The following is a 20989-nucleotide window of genomic DNA, read 5'->3' as shown; positions in this document are numbered from 1 at the left end:
GTCACGCGGCCGCGTGAATGACACAGTCGCATGGGTAGTGTTTTTCGTAATTTGACGCGATCGCATGAGTGATGCGGTCACGTCGCACACCCTTTTTTTTATGTAGTATGCAGAATGCAAATATAAATGAGATGAAAAACTCCAGGTTCAATAAAATAAAATAAAACATGAAAACAAATAAAACAAAAAAAATTGAAAAAAAAGGGACGATCATACCATGGTGGATTGTCTCCCACCTAGCACTTTTAGTTAAAGTCCTTAAGTTGGACATTGGATGAGCTTCCTGTTATGGCGGCTTATGCTTAAATTCATCCTGAAATCTCCACCAATGCTTGGAATGCCAATAGCCTCTGGGGTCCCAAACTAGGCATGTGAAGCTTCTGAGCAGCTTCAAACAGATTGTCAGGCTCCCGGGGTGATGATTGTCAGCATAGATTCCAGGATCCCAAACTTTGCTTTTAAATCCGCCTTCGTCTTGATCTATATTTTTCCATCCGGGCGGTTTAGAAATTAGATTCTCACCGGAATAACCAAATGCTTTCCGAGATCCATTTGATTGAATATGAAACCAATCCTTACACTTCGAGTTGAAGTGTGGAACCTTAGTGAACCTTGTGCACCAGCTCTGAGTACGAGCTATTTCCCTTTTACTCTTAAAGCCGCAGAGAGCTCTAAGCTGGCCATCTGTTTCAAGCAAACCATATTCAAGTGGAAAAATAAAGTTAAAGGTTAAGGATTGTACCCACTTGAAGCTTGTATTTGGTGGTAATGGCCTTGGGATAGGTGGTTCCAGTGGTTCTGTGAGTTCTACTCCCTTGTGCTCTTCTGTGAAATTCTCCACTTCCATGCAAGATTCTTCAAACATATCCATGTCCTGATGAAAGCCATCTTTGTCTTCCTCATCACTTAAGTCATAGATTGGAGGTTGAGAGAAATCTACCTCCGTATCATCTTCGTATTCACTTGGGGAAGATTCTTCGATCTCAGAGAATTTACTTGCGGACGCAAGTTCATTACTAGGAGAACTTGACTTGTGACTATCACCATCAAGGAAATTTGCTTCTTGGGTTATTCTGTCTAGTTCTTTATGAAAGACTTGCTCTGGAGATTGCGCACAATCTTCTTTAGCATCAATTGTAACATCCTTGACAGAATGCTCCACAACTTTGGATTCCCATGGAGGTTCAGTGTCTCCTAAGTCTTCAACCAACTCTTCTTCTTCAATAATGACAGCTTCCTCTACTTGTTCCAGTACGAAACCATGCTCTGTCTTGTCCATTGGAGTTTCTAGTATCTCCTTCATACTATGCTCTTCGTTAGATTGTCCACATGGGGCTGTGGGAGGTCCTTGAATGTTCGAACGTCTAGAAGATAATTGACTTACTGCTTGCTCCAGTTGATGAAGGGTTGTTTGAAGTCGATTTATTGTTTCCTTGAGGCAAACCTCAGATTCTCGGGGTGATAGATTTGGATATGGCACAGGGGGAAGTGATGGTGTTTAGGAGTGATTGGATTGGAACTGGGGTAAATGAGGATCATACGGTGGTGAATAGTGAAAAGGAGCTTGTGAGTGTGGTGGTTCGAAGTTACATTGAGAGGATGACCTATAAGCACAGGGTGGGGCTTGTTGGTAATTACAAGGTTGTCCACCATGTCTATTTGCTTGGTATGCATTGTAGAATGGTCTTTGTCCATGATATCTTGGAGGGTGTTGTTGCCTAAAGGGTTGATCAGATCCTCTTGGCTCCATCCATCTTTGGTTGCTCTGACCTTGATGCATATTCTTGTTATAACTTTCATTCCTTTCAATAACATTAGAACCAAACTCAAAGCGGAAGGGGTGAGAATTCATAGTAGCTAAAAGGAAATAAAGAGGGGAAAAATAAAGACAAATAAACAAGTAAAAGAAAAATATTTACAATAACCAATAATAAGGCACACGATTGCAGTTCCCCGGCAACGGCGCCATTTTGATGTTGGGATTTTATGGTGGTAAATAATTTTATAAAAAAACAGTCGCGTTGTAGATATAGTCTCTAAACCAACAGAAATCCCTTCGTACAAACATTTTGGTTGTCACAAGTAACAAACCCCTAAATAAATTGATAACCGAAGTATCCAAACCTCGGGTCGTCTTCTCAATGAACTGCAGGGAAGTATGTTCTTATTATTGGTTATGGAGATTGTAAATCGAGGTTTTGAGAATGAAGAGTGAATAGTTTAATTAGCAAATAAAATAAATGAAGAACAAGCAATTTAAATGGCAAGTAAAATAAATAGACGACTGTAAATAAACTTTTGGCAAGGTATGAGAAATTAGAGGTCCTATCCTAGCTATCCTTATCAATGATGATGAGAATTGAATCTTAATTCCACTTTGTTAACCTTTGCTAAGATAAAGGAAGGTCAAGCGATTAATTGATTTGATCTTCGAATCCTTTTTATTTCCTAAGAAAAGATTGGGATTATTGAAGTTCAATTTAGTTAACAAGATAACAATTATCAATCATGTTTGAGTTTGATAACTCCTGAGTTACTGATTTCTTAACCAAGGCCAAAAGGAGAAAAGTAAATTTACCGGAACAAAAATGTCTTCAGATGGGAATAACAATAATGTAAATAAAATAAAGCAAGATTAAACTGAAATACCTCAAATAACATTAATTCAAAAGAGTAATCTGTAACATGGAAGAATTCTTAAATCAAATTGCAAAAGTAAATAAAAGGGAATATTGAACCTGATGAAGAGATAATCCTAAAAACGAATAAAATCCTAATTCTAAATCCTAATCCTAAAGAGAGAAGAGAGAGGAGAGAACCTCTCTCTAAACTAAATCTAAATCATGAAAACTAAACTAAAGTGGAGACTCTCTTTGAAAAGATGCATTCCCCCACTTCATAACCTCTGGTCTATGCCTTCTGGACTTGGATTTGGGCCAAAAAGGGCTTCAGAATTTTCTGGGGGCGTTTTCTGTAATTTCTGGTGCGTGGCCTCTGTCACGCGTCCGCGTTGGTCACGCGGTCGCGTCATTCGGAGTTTTTCTTGTCACACGGTTGCGTCAATCATGCGACCGCGTCATATGTGTTCTGCTTAAGGCGCACGGTCGCGTCAGTCATGCGGCCGCGTCGCTGCTTCTTCGCGCTTGGCATGCGTCCGCGTCGTCCATGCGATCGCGTGGATGCCAGTTTCTCCAAAAACTCCGTTTTGTGCTTTCCTTCCATTTTTGTATGTTTCCTTTCCATCCTTTAAGTCATTCCTGCCTTAGAAGATCTGAAACTACTCAACACACGAATCACGGCATCGAATGGAAATAAAGATAATTAAAATAATTAATTTTAAAGCATAGGAAACATGTTTTTCACATACATCACATAATAAGGAAGGGAAAGTAAAACCATGCAAATAATATGAATAAGTGGGTGAAGGATTGAATAAATCACTTAGATTAGGCACAAAATATATCATAAAATATGGGTTTATCAACCACTCAAGAAACTTGCAGAAAACATTAGGCTATTAGCTGAGCAATTCACAAAAACGAGTAAGAAGAAAGGACTTACCCTTCTCAGAACCACTGAAGAGAACCCGAAAGACAACGAAAAAGCTGCTAGGTGGGAGAAATGGAAAGCAATCATAGAGGAAAGTGAGAGGGCTATGGAAAAAGAAACAATCATCCAAGAAAAGCACCACAGAGAAGTTACACAAGAAGAAACAGAGGAAAGGAAGCCCACAGCAAGAGGAGAAAATCAAAGACAACAAGATTTTCAACTTCCATGATCAAAGAATAGAGGATGTCAAGCTAATGACAATAAAAAAGTGCTTGTTGGGAGGCAACCCAACCCGAGGTAGTTTTCTTTCCCTTCAATAAAAAGGCTAAGTAACTTTCTCTATATTGCAAGGAGCTAAGTTTGGTGTTGCACACCAAAACAATTTAAGGGAGAATGAAGAATGCTAAGTTTAGTGTTCCACCAAAAATCTCATTTAAAAACACATTCTCACCTTCTGCATAAATGGTTGCTAGCTCCAAGCAAGTAGAGAAACTACTTAACCAATGTCTGTTTTCTAGTTTTTAGTCTTATTGCCTTTAGCAAAGAAAAAGAGTTCCACATATGGTCGATTTGATGCATGAGAACCATTGGCAAGGTACTAAGTTTGGTGTTCACACACCAAAGTAAGTTCAAAATCCCACAAATAATTCATGCATGCTAACCATTTCTTCTTTCAAGTGCTTGGGGAACAAGCAACTTTCAATATCATTGCAGAGGTCTATCCAAGTTTTTGGAACGATTAAGCATCATCAATCAAAGAGATAAAGAGGAATGTGAAGACAAGCGATGATGATGATGAGGAGCAAAGCAAGTAAACTCCAAAAGGTTGTATTGTTAAGTGATTATTTTGCATCAGACACTGCTATGATTGAAAGTGATATTGTACCCCTGTTTGTGTGTCTGTCTGTCTAGTATAGTTTCTCTGTAATTCAATAATTAAGATGCTTGATCATTCACAACACTATACTTTCCAGAACTTGCTTGCACCCAATGTCTCAAAAAGGCATCACATGACAGTTCTTTGAAAAGAAGGATTGAGAAATTAAATAGTTTTGAGGCAAGCAAAAGATTAGGAGAAGTGGTGGTTCTAGTTGTATGATTATGCATTGAGGTTGCATGCTTATGAAAACTTGCATGGGAGCTCATAGGCAGGACATGGAGTTCAAAGAAGTATTGTAGAGATTCTCAAATATTTATTGATCCATGAAGCAACAAACAAAAGAAAATAAAGAAAATACAAAAACAAAAGAACATGGCCCAAGGCTCTGAGCATCAATTACTAGGCAGAAAAGAAGGAAGAAACAAAAACTCAAAGAGTTGTTATCCTAGTAAATGCTTGCGGTCGAATTGTGTCGAGGAGAGAGACTTGAGCAAGTAAATCCTTAGGGGTGCTTTAACACCTAATACGTTAAAACCAACTGGTTTAGGAGTATTGATTGAAAGCTTATCTAAAGAGCTGCTTTGAGACATGACACTTAGAGTCAAGGCCAAAACACAGAAATTATAAGCTGCTTCAAGGTGATTACCTATAGAGAGATCTCCATGATATCATTTGGACGAAAGTCATAGGACCTAAGACTTCCAAGATGTAGGGACTAGTAAGCACTGAAGCCCTTGCATGAGCATATAATTTAGAGTTCACCCCACTGTCACTTAATCACTTCATTCACAAGACATTACAAGTTATTCTTCAATCCATTCTAATTGAAAGAACCTTTGAGCATAATTCTTTTCTTGCTTGGGGACAAGCAAGGTTTAAGTTTGGTGTTGTGATGACAAGTCATCTTATGCTAGTTTTTCAAGCAATTTTTCACTTGTTTCATAGGTTTTATACACTTTCTTGAGTTACAAGTAAGCCATTTAGGTAGAAATTCATGTGTATTTGGATTCAATCAACCATGAGTAAATTGATGCATTTTCATGAGGTTTTGTGCTATAATTGCTTATATGTCAAGGATGAGAAGAAGTCTCATGATTTTAGAATATCTTTGATGCATTTGTTGATTGATGACAGGTGACCAAAAGGCTTGGAGGAAGGTTGAAGAAAGGGGATGGCAGCAATGGAAATGAAGGCAGCAAAGCCACCCTGGGAAGAGCTCATGTTTGTGCCAATGTTTGCCTTAAACGTGAAGTCAAACGTTGGCTTAAGAAGAACCTAGGAGAAGCCAACGTTTGTGCCAATATTTGCCTCAAACTTGAGGTCAAACGTTGGCTCAAAAATGCACCCAGGAGAAGCCAACGTTTGCGCCAACGTTTGCCTCAAACTTGAGGTCAAACGTTGGCTCAATAACACACCCAGGAGGACTTAACGTTTGCGCCAACGTTTGCCTCAAACGTGAGGTCAAACGTTGGCCGCAAAATTACCTTGGAGGGAGCACGTCTGAGCTCACGTTTGACCTCAAACATGAACTCAAACGTGAGTGACAGCAAAACTCCATTCTGCATAAAGCTAGTACAAGACGTTTTAAGTCAACGTTTGCCTCAAACGTTGACTCAAACGTGGATGATCCCAAAGTCCATTATGCAAATGGGTTTCTTCTCAAGACCAAGAGCAATCAACAGAGGCTATCTTCAATCCAATTTCATTAAGGCCAAGGGCCCAAATTCAAGGCTTAAAGATCATTAGAAGGAAGTGTATAAATAGAAGTTAGTTTGATTTAAAGAGGGAGGACTTTTACTTTTACTTTCACCTTTTCTTCTTTTAAAATTTTCATTCTATAACTTCGATTTTGGATTTTGAATAATTGGGAGGAGAATTGAGTTATCTTCCTCTTTGGGTTTTCTATTTTCTTTTCTGCAAAGCTTGCTTGAGTCTTGATAGTGAAGAGTTGAGGAATTTCTGTCTCAACCTCACCCTTGAGATCTATTTGTTTCCTTTTCTTGCATAATTCTAGTTTCTTTACTGATTTCCATCTTTCATTTTGTTTGCAATTGTGTTCTTAGTTAGATCAAGGAAGAATTGAGATCTAGACTTGTTCTCTAGTCTCTTCTAACCCTGAGATCTGTGATTTCTTTTGAACCATTGCAATTCATGTTACATTTTGCTTGCTGTTCGAATTTTCAAGCAATTGTTCTCTTCTGATTTGATTTATTGCAATTTTAATTCATATTCCGCTTCTCTGTTTAATGCCATTTTACTTTCTCTTGTCTAATTTCTCCAATCCAAATTCCCAATTCTTTTTATAATTCAGGCAATTTATATTTCTTGCACTTTAAGCTTCAGTCATTTATATTTCTTGCAATCTAAGTTTCTGCAATTTACATTACTTGCACTTTAAGATTCAGCTCTTTTAATTCTTCTACACTTTAAATTCTTGTCAATCATCCCTCTCCCTTTAAATTTCATGAAATTTAGCTTCTGTTAGATACAAATCACTCAAATCAACTCTTTTTCGCTTGACTAAATCAACCACTAAACTAAAATTGCTCAATCCTTCAATCCCTGTGGGATCGACCTCACTCACATGAGTTATTATTACTTGATGCGATCCAGTACACTTGCCGGTGAGTTTTGTGTTGGACCGTTTTCCACACGTAAATAAGGAGTGTTGCTAACATTGATGTTTTGGAAAATGACAATCTGGCAAGGGACCCGAACAAGTTCCCCAGCCGCTATTACGAACTTGCCTACCCCTTGATCAAAGTAAGGAACTATCATGCGAAGCCCCTTCTAGCCCCTCCGACTCATGTCATCCCTCTTGTCATGCCCCGCATCAGCGACAATGGGAGTTCCTATTGAGGAAGCCACGTGAAGCAAACTTGTCATGGGTGGTAGAATTTTACACCAATTACCACTCCTCATCCCTTACATCGGTATTTGTGCGCCGAAGACAAGTTTCCATCACAGAGGAGGCCATTCAAAGTGTGCTTAAGACTGGACCGTTAGTGGATGGAATTGATGCATATCAAGAGATTTTGTCGGCACGATGCGAATATGAGTTTGATTGGGATGCCATCCTCAAGGTCATTGCTACACCCGAATCATTCTGGATTCGAGGGAGGATGAGGCCGAGGCCCAAGGGCATTGATGCACATTTTCTCACCAGAGAGGCTCAGGCGTGGGCACAAATTCTAGCCTATTATTTGCTCCCTAGCACCCATGGCTCATCTATCACTGCTGAGTTAGCCTTGTTGGTTTGGTGTGTCCTCACAGAGAGACCGGTTCATATTCCTCGTCTCATTCGCCAAGCTATGGGCCGCATCCACGCTATGGGGAACCTACCCTTTCCCACTCTAGTGACCGACTTAGTTGCCGCAGCCGGTGTTCTGCGAGAGACCAAGGATCGGAGGGCCATGATCCCGATAGACGGCGACGTTGTTCCCAACGGGAGATATCTTTACCCTCCGACGGACACCGAGGAGCCAAACAAAGCCGTCCCCATGAGCATTCCCACCACCTCAACCGCACCACAAAAGTCATCCATGCAATGCATAGAAGACCTCTACAAGAAGCTCGATCGTTCTGAGCGTTGCAACCAATGCCGTTACACTTTTGTCAAGAAGCTTCTAAGTTGCTTAGCACCACCTATGGAAGAACCAGAAATCTCCACATCCACCGGCACCAACAATGAAGATAGCGATAATGGAGAGGGTGATGGACACTCGGAAGCCGATCAACCACTGCGTCTCACTCAAGGAACGGAGGACCGTGCCAACTTCCAAGTGTGGGGAGGTTGGTCGGCCGACCAGTCCTCATAGGTAACACCCGAATAAATTTTGAATTTCTTTTATTAAGTATGATAGATTGCATTTAACATCCTTTGCATGCTAGTTATCTTTTAATAAGTCCACTTGGATAGAGTAATGACTTCCTTCCTAGGAAGCTAGAACTTTAGGGCAAACTCACCAATTTTTTTAAAAATAAAATTTTGATGCTATGCTTGTTTGAAGAATGTAATTTGGAACATGGATTGTGAGCCAAGAACACAAGCAGGTGAGTCTTGAGCCTAATTGCATGGCTACATCTTCTAGCCACTTACTTCCCTTCTTGTGTGCATTGTTCTCTCTCTATGATTGTAATCCTTAATTTGTTTGACTCTATATGTCCATTGTTATATGTATGAATGCATGTACATGATTGAGACCATCAATTCACTTAGCCACTTACCCAAATGACCTTACCTTATGACAACCTTTGCAACCAATTTTGAGCCTACGCTTAACCCACTTATTCTTAATTTTAGCATATCACAAGCCAAAAGCGGAAAACCCATAATTGTCCCTATTTGAATCCTTGAATAGCTTAGTCTAGTGCAAGTGTACCATTCAAGTATGAAAAAAAAAATGGGAGGGAGCATCGGTTGAGGTAAAAGCATGTTATTGTTAAAAATATTGGGAAATGGATACATACTCATGTGAACGATTAAATGTATAGACCTTATGTATTTATATTCTTGTACATAGTTTGAAAAAAAAGGGGAGGAAAGAAAAAGAAAAGAAACCCAAAGAAAAAAATAAAAATAATATAAAGAGAAGATAAAGAGAAGCAATAAAAGGGGACAAAATGCCCCAAAGGAAGACCTAGAGACAAATCAATGCATATGTGTAATGATCAAAAGTAAATACATGAGTATGTGAAAGAGTGAGGAATGGGTAATTAGGTTAGTGCATAATTGTATAGGATGTTATATAAGTTAGGTGGGGAGCTTAAGTTAATCAAAGGATTCAATTTTTAGCCCACTTAGCCAAATATATAACCCTACCTTAACCCTAACCCCATTACAACCTAAGGAAAGACCTCATGATGTATGTATGCATGCATAGAACAATTGTTGATTGTTAGAGGAAGAACAAATTTTGGAAGAATATGAAGTAGGAGAGGATTGAGTGATCAACCCTATACACCGAGCGGATAGAGTGCAAATACTTCTGGTGAGGGGTTCGAAGCTCAATTCCTTGTTCTCGGCTCTCGCGAGCATTCTTTATGCAAGCTATGCATATTTCACTTTGATGACTAATATTGGTAGAGTTCATACATTTTCCATCATCTTGCCCTATGTGCATATATATATATGTGTCTTAGGAAGATTGAATTGCTCTTGACCAAGTAGATAGTAGCATACACCCTAGTTGCATTCATGTAGGTAGATTGCATCCCATGAGTCCCACTCTCTTGTGATCCTTTGATCTTTTGCTTTCCTTTAGCATAAGGACATGCTATACTTTAAGTGTGGGGAGGTTGATAAACCCCCTTTTTAGGGTTTATCATGTGTAGATTTTAAGGGTTTTATCAATGATCTTCCACACTTGTCCATATAAAACTGTATGATTTTGTGTTCCCTTTCCAACTTTGCCTCATAGATGAAAATATGCTTCTTTTGAATCAAAATTGATATATAGTAATCCTCCTCTATTACCATTCGATGCCTTGATCTGTTTGTTGATGAGCGGATAATTTATACGCTTTTTGGCATTGTTTTTAGTATGTTTTTAGTAGAATCTAGTTACTTTTAGGGATGTTTTCATTAGTTTTTATGTTAAATTCACATTTCTGGACTTTACTATGAGTTTGTGTATTTTTCTGTGATTTCAGGTATTTTCTGGCTGAAATTAAGGGACTTGAGCAAAAATCAGATTCAGAGGTTGAAGAAGGACTGTTGATGTTGTTGGATTCTGACCTCCCTGCACTCAAAATAGATTTTCTGGAGCTATAGAACTCAAAATGGCGCGCTTCCAATTACGTTGGAAAGTAGACATCCAGGGCATTCCAGCAAAATATAATAGTCCATACTTTGCCCAAGTTTAGATGACGCAAACTGGCATTCAACGCCAGCTCTCTGCCCAATTCTGGCGTCCAGTGCCAGAAACAAGTTGCAAAGTGGAGTTCAACGCCCAAACTGGCACAAAAGCTGGCGTTCAACTCTAGAAAGAGCCTCTGCACGTGGAACATTCAAGCTCAGCCCAAGCACACACCAAGTGGGCCCCGGAAGTAGATTTATGCATCAATTACTTACTTCTGTAAACCCTAGTAACTAGTTTAGTATAAATAGGACTTTTACTATTGTATTAGACATCTTTGATCAGTTGTATGCTATCTTAGATCACATTTTAGGGGCTGGCCATTCGGCCATGCCTGGACCTTTCACTTATGTATTTTCAACGGTAGAGTTTCTACACTCCATAGATTAAGGTGTGGAGCTCTGTTGTTCCTCAAAGATTAATGCAAAGTACTACTATTTTCTATTCAATTCAACTTATTCCGCTTCTAAGATATTCACTCGCACTTCAACCTGAATGTGATGAACGTGACAATCATCATCATTCCCCATGAACGCGTGCCTGACAACCACTTCCGTTCTACCTTCGATTGAATGATTATCTCTTAGATCTCTTAATCAGAATCTTCGTGGTGTAAGCTAGATTGATGGCGGCATTCATGAGAATCCGAAAAGTCTAAACCTTATCTGTGGTATTCTGAGTAGGATTCTGGGATTCAATGACTGTGACGAGCTTCAAACTCGCGATTGCTGGGCGTAGTGACAGACGCAAAAGGAGGGTGAATCCTATTCCAGCATGATCGAGAACCTCAGATGATTAGCCGTGCTGTGACAGAGCATTTGGACCATTTTCACAAGAGGATGGGATGTAACCATTGACAACGGTGATGCCCTTGCATAAAGCCAGCCATGGAAAGGAGTAAGACTGATTGGATGAAGGCAGTGGGAAAGTAGAGATTTAGAGGAACGAAAGCATCTCTACACGCTTATCTGAAATTCTCACCAATGAATTACATAAGTGTTTCTATCCTTCTTTTATTATTTAATTTCGAAAACTCCATAACTATTTTATATCCGCCTGACTGAGATTTACAAGGTGACCATAGCTTGCTTCATACCAACAATCTCCGTGGGACCGACCCTTACTCACGTAAGGTTTATTACTTGGACGACCCAGTGCACTTGCTGGTCAGTTGTATCGAAGTTGTGACAAATTATGAATTTGAGATTAGAGCACCAAGTTTTTGGAGCCATTACCAGAGTTCACAATTTCGTGTACCAAGTTTTTGGCGCCATTGTCGGGGATTGTTCGAGTTTGGACAACTGACGGTTCATCTTGTTGCTCAGATTAGGTAATTTTCTTTTTGTTTTATTTTCAAAAATTTTTCAAAAATCTTTCAAAAATTTCTCCTTTGTTTTCAAAAAAATTTTAAAATAAAAATATTTTCAAAAATATTTTTTTCTTCAGAATTTTTAAGAATGAATTCTAGTGTTTCATGAAGCATGTTGAAGCCTGGCTGGCTGTAGAGCCATGTCTAAATTCTTTTGGACTGAGGTTTTGGCTTAAAATTGAATGAATTACTCTCATGTTACATACTAAAGCTTGGCTGGCTATTAAGCCATGCCTGACCCTTTGATTGGAGCTTTAGACTAAAGAACATAAGATTCCTGGAATTCATATTAAAAATTTTGGAATCCTTATTTTTCTTTTTCAAAATGATTTTCGAAAAAATTAAAAGAAAATACAAAAAAAATCATAAAATCATAAAAATCAAAAAAATATTTCATGTTTCTTGTTTGAGTCTTGAGTCAAGTTGAAAGTTTGGTGTCAATTGCATTTTTTCTAAAAATTCCTTGCATTTTTCGAAAAATTCATGCATTCATAGTGTTCTTCATGATCTTCAAGTTGTTCTTGGTAAGTCTTCTTGTTTGATCTTGATGTTTTCATGTTTTGTGTCTTTTCTTATTCTTCATATGCATTCTTGAAATCTTAGTATCTAAGCATTAAAGATTTCTAAGTTTGGTGTCTTGCATGTTTTCTTTGCATTAAAAAATTTTCAAAAATATGTTCTTGATGTTCATCATGATCTTCAAAGTGTTCTTGGTGTTCATCTTGACATTTATAGCATTCTTGCATGCATTCATTGTTTTGATCTAAAATTTTCATGCATTAAGTCTTTTTCATGTTTTTCCCTTTCATCATTAAAAATTCAAAAATCAAAAAAATATCTTTCCCTTTTTCACTCATAAAATTCGAAAATTTGAGTTGACTTTTTCAAAAATTTTTAAAATCTAGTTCTTTCTTATGAGTCAAATCAAATTTTCAATTTAAAAATCTTATCTTTTTCAAAATCTTTTTCAATTTTCTTATTTATTTTCGAAAATTTTAAAAATATTTTTCAAAAATCTTTTTCTTATCTTTATCTCCTAATTTTCGAAAATAACATCATCAATTAATGTTTTGATTCAAAAATTTCAAGTTTGTTACTTGCTTGTTAAGAAAGATTCAAAATTTGAGTTCTAGAATCATATCTTATGATTTCTTATGATTTCTTGTTCTCTTCGCTTTCTTATGAGCAGGAACAAGGAAAAAGGCATTCTTGTTGAAGCTGATCCAGAACCTGAAAGGACTCTGAAGAGGAAACTAAGAGAAGCTAAATTACAACAATCCAGAGACAACCTTATTGAAAATTTCGAACAAGTAAAGGAGATGGCAGCCGAACCCAACAACAATAATGCAAGGAGAATGCTTGGTGACTTTACTGCACCAAATTCTAATTTACATGGAAGAAGCATCTCCATTCCTGCCATTGGAGCAAACAACTTTGAGCTGAAACCTCAATTAGTTTCTCTGATGCAGCAGAACTGCAAGTTTCATGGCCTTCCATCTGAAGATCCTTTTCAGTTCTTAACTGAATTCTTACAGATATGTGATACTGTTAAGACTAATGGAGTAGATTCTGAAGTCTACAGGCTCATGCTTTTCCCTTTTGCTTTAAGAGACAGAGCTAGAGTGTGGTTGGACTCTCAACCCAAAGACAGCCTGAACTCTTGGGATAAGCTGGTCACGGCTTTCTTAGCCAAGTTCTTTCCTCCTCAAAAGCTGAGCAAGCTTAGAGTGGATGTTCAAACCTTCAGACAGAAAGAAGGTGAATCCCTCTATGAAGCTTGGGAAAGATACAAGCAGCTGACCAAAAAGTGTCCTTCTGACATGCTTTCAGAATGGACCATCCTGGATATATTCTATGATGGTTTATCTGAGCTATCAAAGATGTCATTGGATACTTCTGCAGGTGGATCCATTAACCTAAACAAAACACCTGCAGAAGCTCAAGAACTCATTGACATGGTTGCTAATAACCAATTCATGTACACTTCTGAGAGGAATCCTGTGAGTAATGGGATGCCTATGAAGAAGGGAGTTCTTGAAATTGATACTCTGAATGCCATATTGGCTCAGAACAAAATATTGACTCAGCAAGTCAATATGATTTCTCAGAGTCTAAATGGAATGCAAGCTGCATCCAACAGTACTCAAGAGGCATCTTCTGAAGAAGAAGCTTATGATCCTGAGAACCCTACAATAGCAGAGGTGAATTACTTAGGTGAACCTTATGGAAACACCTATAATCCATCATGGAGAAATCATCCAAATCTCTCATGGAAGGATCAATAAAAGCCTCAACAAGGCTTTAATAATGGTGGAAGATACAGGTTTAGCAATAGCAAGCCTTTTCCATCATCCACTCAGCAACAGACAGAGAACTCTGAACAAAATACCTCTAATTTAGCAAACTTAGTCTCTGATCTGTCCAAGGCCACTGTAAGTTTCATGAATGAAACAAGGTCTTCCATTAGAAATTTGGAAGCACAAGTGGGCCAGCTGAGTAAAAGGATCACTGAAATCCCTCCTAGTACTCTCCCAAGCAATACAGAAGAGAATCCAAAAGGAGAGTGCAAGGCCATTGAACTAATCACCATGGCCGAACCTGTGAAGGAAGGAGAGGACGTGAATCCGAAGGAGGAAGACCTCCTGGGACGTCCAGTGATCAATAAGGAGCTTCCCTCTGAGGAACCAAAGGAATCTGAGACTCATCTAGAGACCATAGAGATTCCATTGAACCTCCTTATGCCATTCATGAGCTCTGATGAGTATTCCTCTTCTGAAGAGAATGAGGATGTTACTGAAGAACAAGCTGCCAAGTTTCTTGGCGCAATCATGAAGCTGAATGCCAAATTATTTGCATTGAGACTTGGGAAGATGAACCTCCCTTGTTCACCAATGAACTAAGTGATCTGGATCAACTGACGTTGCCTCAGAAGAAACAGGATCCTGGAAAGTTCTTAATACCTTGTACCATAGGCACCATGATCTTTCAGGCTCTGTGTGACCTTGGTTCAGGAATAAACCTCATGCCCCTCTCTGTAATAGAGAAATTGGAAATCTTTGGGGTGCAAGCCGCTAAAATCTCATTAGAGATGGCAGACAATTCAAATTAACAGGCTTATGGACAAGTAGAGGACGTGCTAGTAAAGGTTGAAGGCCTTTACATCCCTACTGATTTCATAGTCCTAGATACTGGGAAGGATGAGGATGAATTCATCATCCTTGGAAGACCCTTCCTAGCCACAGCAAGAGCTGTGATTGATGTGGACAGAGGAGAATTGATCCTTCAAATAAATGAGGACAACCTTGTGTTTACAACTCAAGGATCTCTCTCTGCATCCATGGAGAGGAAGCATAAAAAGGTTCTCTCAAAGCAGAGTCACACAAAGCCCCCACAGTCAAACTCTAAGTTTGGTGATGGGAGGCCACAACCAAACTCAAAGTTTGGTGTTAAACCCCCATATCCAAACTCTAAGTTTGGTGTTGGGAGGTCTCAACAAAGCTCTACACATCTGTAAGGCTCCATGAGAGCCCACTGTCAAGCTATTGACATGAAATAAGCGCTTGTTGGGAGGCAACCCAATGTTTATTTATCTAATTTTTATTGTTTTTCATGTTTTATTAGGTTCATGATCATGTGGAGTCACAAAATAAATATAAAAATTGAAAACGGAATCAAAAACAGCAGAAGAAAAATCACACCCTGGAGGAAGACCTTACTGGCGTTTAAACGCCAGTAAGAAGCATGTTTTGGGCGTTCAACGCCAGAACAGAGCATGGTTCTGGCGCTGAACGCTAGAAATGGGCAGCATCTGGGCGTTTGAACGCCAGAAATGCACCCTGGAGAAGAGCTGGCACTGAATGCCCAGAACAAGCATGGTTCTGGCGTTCAACGCCAGAAATGAGCAACAAATGGGCGTTCAACGCCCAGAACAAGCACCAATCTGGCGCTAAACGCCCAGAGTTGTGTGCAAAGGCATTTTACATGCCTAATTTGGTGCAAGGTTGTAAATCCTTGAACACCACAGGATCTGTGGACCCGACAGGATCACCTCAGGATCTGTGGACCCCACAGGATCCCCACCTACCTCCACTTACTTTTTCTCACCCCTCTTTCACACAATCCCATACACACTCTTCCCCAAAACCCTTCACCAATGACCTCAATCTCTCTTCCCCATCACCTCTTCACCACTCACATCCATCCACTCTTCCCCATAAACCTACCTCATAAACTCCGCCTACCTTCAAAATTCAAAATCAATTTACCACCGAAACCCACCCTAAATGGCCGAACTTACCCCCCCTCCCTTCCCTATATATACCCCTCCATTCTTCCCCATTTTCACACAACACAACCCTCTCTTCTCTTCTTGGCCGAAACACACCTCCCCCTCGCCTCCATATTTTCTTCTTCTTCTTCATCTATTCTTTCTTCTCTTGCTCGAGGGCGAGCAAAATTCTAAGTTTGGTGTGGTAAAAGCATAAGCTTTTTATTTTTCCATTACCATTGATGGCACCCAAGACCGGAGAATCCTCTAGAAAAGGGAAAGGGAAGACAAAAGCTTCCACCTCCGAGTCATGGGAGATGGAAAGGTTCATCTCCAAAGCTCATCAAGACCAGTTCTATGATGTTGTGGCCAAGAAGAAGGTGATCCCCGAGGTCCCTTTCAAACTCAAGAGAAATGAGTATCCGGAGATCCGACATGAAATCCAAAGAAGAGGTTGGGAAGTTCTAACAAACCCCATTCAACAAGTCGACATCCTAATGGTTCAAGAGTTCTATGCCAATGCATGGATCACTAGGAACCATGATCAAAGTAAGAACCCGAATCCAAAGAATTATGTTACAATGGTTCGGGGGAAATACTTAGATTTTAGTCCGGAGAATGTGAGGTTGGCGTTTAACTTGCCTATGATGCAAGGAGATGAGCGCCCCTACACTAGAAGGGTCAACTTTAATCAAAGGTTGGACCAAGTCCTCATGGACATATGTGTGGAAGGAGCTCAATGGAAGATTGACTCCAAAGGCAAGCCAGTTCAATTAAGAAGACTGTACCTCAAGCCTGTGGCTAGAGGATGGTTGGAGTTCATCCAACGCTCCATCATCCCCACTAGCAACCGACCTGAAGTTACTGTGGATCGGGCCATCATGATCCATAGCATCATGATTGGAGAGGAAGTAGAAGTTCGTGAAGTCATCTCCCTTGAACTCTACAAAATAGCCGAAAAGCCCTCCCCTGGGGCAAGGCTAGCTTTTCCTCATCTTATTTGCCATCTATGTTACTCAGCTGGAGCTTTCATAGAAGGAGACATTCACATTGAGGAAGAGAAGCCCATCACTAAGAAAAAGATGGAGCAAGCAAGAGAGCCCATTCATGGAGCTCAAGAGGCGCAGGAAGCTCATCACCATGAGATCCCGGAAATGCCTCAAATGCATTTTTCTCCACAAAACTATTGGGAGCAAATCAACACCTCCCTAGGAGAATTAAGTTCCAACATGGGACAACTAAGGGTGGAACATCAAGAGCACTCCATCATCCTTCATGAAATAAGAGAAGATCAAAAAGCAATGAGGGAGGAGCAACAAAGACAAGGAAGAGACATAGAAGAGCTCAAGGACATCATTGGTTCCTCAAGAAGGAAATGCCACCATCACTAAGGTGGACTCATTCCTTGTTCTTACATTCTCTGTTTTTCGTTTTCTATGTTAAGTGCTTATCTATGTTTGTGTCTTCATTACATGATCATTAGTAGTTAGTAACTTTGTCTTAAAGTTATGAATGTCCTATGAATCCATCACCTCTCTTAAATGAAAAATGTTTTAATTCAAAAGAACAAGAAGTACATGAGTTTCGAATTTATCCTTGAACTTAGTTTAATTATATTGATGTGGTGACAATGCTTCTTGTTTTCTGAATGAATGCTTGAACAGTGCATATGTCTTTTGAAGTTGTTGTTTAAGAATGTTAAATATGTTGGCTCTTGAAAGAATGATGACAAGGAGACATGTTATTTGATAATTTGAAAAATCATAAAAATGATTTTTGAAGCAAGAAAAAGCAGCAAAGAACAAAGCTTGCAGAAGAAAAAAAAATAGACGAAAGAAAAAAAAAAGAGAGCAAAAGCAACTAGAAAAAGCCAAAAGCTCTTAAAACCAAGAGGCAAGAGCAAAAAGCCAATAACCCTTAAAACCAAAAGGCAAGGGCAGATAAAAAGGATCCTAAGGCTTTGAGCATCAGTGGATAGGAGGGCCTAAAGGAATAAAATCCTGGTCTAAGCGGCTAAACCAAGCTGTCCCTAACCATGTGCTTGTGGCGTGAAAACTTGAGACTGAGCGGTTAAAGTCAAGGTCCAAAGCAAAAAAAGAGTGTGCTTAAGAACCCTGGACACCTCTAATTGGGGACTTTAGCAAAGCTGAGTCACAATCTGAAAAGGTTCACCCAGTTATGTGTCTGTGGCATTTATGTATCCGGTGGTAATACTGGAAAACAAAGTACTTAGGGCCACGGCCAAGACTCATAAAATAGCTGTGTTCAAGAATCATCATACTGAACTAGGAGAATCAATAACACTATCTGAACTTTGAGTTCCTATAGATGCCAATCATTCTGAACTTCAATGGATAAAGTGAGATGCCAAAACTATTCAAGAGGCAAAAAACTACAAGTCCCGCTCATTTGATTGGAGCTATGTTTCATTGATAGTTTGGAATTTATAGTATATTCTCTTCTTTTTATCCTATTTGATTTTCAGATGCTTGGGAACAAGCAACAATTTAAGTTTGGTGTTGTGATGAGCGGATAATTTATACGCTTTTTGGCATTGTTTTTAGTATGTTTTTAGTAGAATCTAGTTACTTTTAGGGATGTTTTCATTAGTTTTTATCTTAAATTCACATTCTGGACTTTACTATGAGTTTGTGTGTTTTTCTGTGATTTCAGGTATTTTCTGGCTGAAATTAAGGGACTTGAGCAAAAATCAGATTCAGAGGTTGAAGAAGGACTACTGATGCTGTTGGATTCTGACCTCCCTACACTCAAAATAGATTTTCTGGAGCTACAAAACTCAAAATGGCGTGCTTCCAATTGCGTTGGAAAGTAGACATCTAGGGCTTTCCAGAAATATATAATAGTCCATACTTTGCCCAAGTTTAGATGACGCAAACTGGCGTTCAACGCCAGCTCTCTGCCCAATTCTGGCGTCCAGCGCCAGAAACAAGTTGCAAAGTGGAGTTCAACGCTCAAACTGGCACAAAAGCTGGCGTTCAACTCCAGAATGAGCCTCTGCACGTGGAACATTCAAGCTCAGCTCAAGCACACACCAAGTGGGCCCCAGAAGTGGATTTATGCATCAATTACTTACTTCTGTAAACCCTAGTAACTAGTTTAGTATAAATAGGACGTTTCACTATTGTATTAGACATCTTTGATCAGTTGTATGCTATCTTAGGTCACGTTTTGGGGGCTGGCCATTCGGCCATGCCTGGACCTTTCACTTATGTATTTTCAACGGTATAGTTTCTACACTCCATAGATTAAGGTGTGGAGCTCTGCTGTTCCTCAAAGATTAATGCAATGTACTACTGTTTTCTATTCAATTCAACTTATTCCGCTTCTAAGATATTCATTCGCACTTCAACCTGAATGTGATGAACGTGACAATCATCATCATTCCCCATGAACGCGTGCCTGACAACCACTTCCGTTCTACCTTCGATTGAATGATTATCTCTTAGATCTCTTAATCAGAATCTTCGTGGTGTAAGCTAGATTGATGGCGGCATTCATGAGAATCCGGAAAGTCTAAACCTTGTCTGTGGTATTCCGAGTAGGATTCTGGGATTGAATGACTGTGACGAGCTTCAAACTCGCGATTGTTGGGCGTAGTGACAGACGCAAAAGAAGGGTGAATCCTATTCCAGCATGATCGAGAACCTCAGATGATTAGTCGTGCTGTGACAGAGCATTTGGACCATTTTCAGAAGAGGATGGCATGTAACCATTGACAACGGTGATGCCCTTGCATAAAGCCAGCCATGGAAAGGAGTAAGACTGATTGGATGAAGGCAGTGGGAAAGCAGAGATTCAGAGGAACGAAAGCATCTCTACACGCTTATCTGAAATTCTCACCAATGAATTACATAAGTGTTTCTATCCTTTTTTTATTATTTAATTTCGAAAACTCCATAACTATTTTATATCCGCCTGACTGAGATTTACAAGGTGACCATAGCTTGCTTCATACCAATAATCTCCGTGGGATCGACCCTTATTCACGTAAGGTTTATTACTTGGACGACCCAGTGCACTTGCTGGTCAGTTGTATCGAAGTTGTGACAAATTATGAATTTGAGATTAGAGCACCAAGTTTTTGGAGCCATTACCAGAGTTCACAATTTCGTGCACCATTTGTTAAGTGGTTTCAAAAGTTATAGGGCAAAATGGCAAAGAGGAGTGAAGGAAGCATGCATGAATGGAAGGAGCATGGAATAAATTAAAGTTTTGAAGTTTGGACATGGGCGCGCACGAGCACTGATGACAAGTCATCCTAGCCTAGTTTTACTAGTCCTTTTCTTTGTTTTTATTCGGATTTATGCACTTTCTTGCATTGTAAGTAAGTAATTTGGAATGGAATTGCATGGTTTCTTTGAATCAACAAACCACCCTTTAATTGATACAAAATCATGAGGTTTAAGCTAAATTTAATTGATAATTAATTGATTTATAAACCTTGTGAATTTGGTGATACTTTGATTGGTTGTTTTGATTACTTGTAGGTGAAGAAAGAAGAAAATGAGAAAAGCGTGGCATAAGGAACGTGTCCAAAGGAAGCAAAAAGCGTGCCCAAGAGAAGAAAAAGCGTGGCAACATTGAGGAAGAAGGAAAGCTAAGTTGGGAGAATGAACCGAGCTTCACAAGGAATAAAAGGAGAAAGTAAGGCACAAAGCTCAGTTCACTTAGTTAACTGAGCACTAAAGAAAGCAAGGAAATGACATAAAGCTCAGTTCACTAAGTGAGCTTTATCGGGCTCCTTCAAGAATTAATTCGAAGCAAAATTCCCATGAATGAAGCCACCAAGTTTCGAACTCATGAACTAAACGAAGCAAGGAACGCTCCTTGCAAGGAAAATAAGAAGAAAATAGCCAAAAAGCTTCCTCCAAGGTTCGAACAAGGAACCTCACACTACCAAGCTTGCAAGGAAATTAAGCCAAGGTGCTTTGGCCAAGATTCGAACATGGGAACTCCTTGGAAAACAAGGGAGGAGCGCTACTTTGGTGCAAACAAAATGAGCCAAGATGGCTCTTCCAAGGTTCGAACCAGGGAGCTCCATGGGA

The 20989-nt window shown here is 39.5% G+C and overlaps 1 non-coding gene across 1 annotated transcript; it reads right to left on the bottom strand.

The window, feature by feature from the left end:
* Positions 1 to 13374: 13374 nt before the first annotated feature.
* On the bottom strand, positions 13375 to 13482 carry LOC112731531 (small nucleolar RNA R71). Its single transcript, XR_003167305.1, has one exon. It is a non-coding gene; the product is annotated as a small nucleolar RNA R71 (small nucleolar RNA).
* Between the last annotated feature and the right edge of the window lie 7507 nt (positions 13483 to 20989).

Source organism: Arachis hypogaea, chromosome 12 (genome assembly GCF_003086295.3).
Source record: "Arachis hypogaea cultivar Tifrunner chromosome 12, arahy.Tifrunner.gnm2.J5K5, whole genome shotgun sequence".
NCBI classification, from domain to species: domain Eukaryota; kingdom Viridiplantae; phylum Streptophyta; class Magnoliopsida; order Fabales; family Fabaceae; genus Arachis; species Arachis hypogaea.
This window is presented reverse-complemented; position numbering and strand designations above follow the sequence as displayed.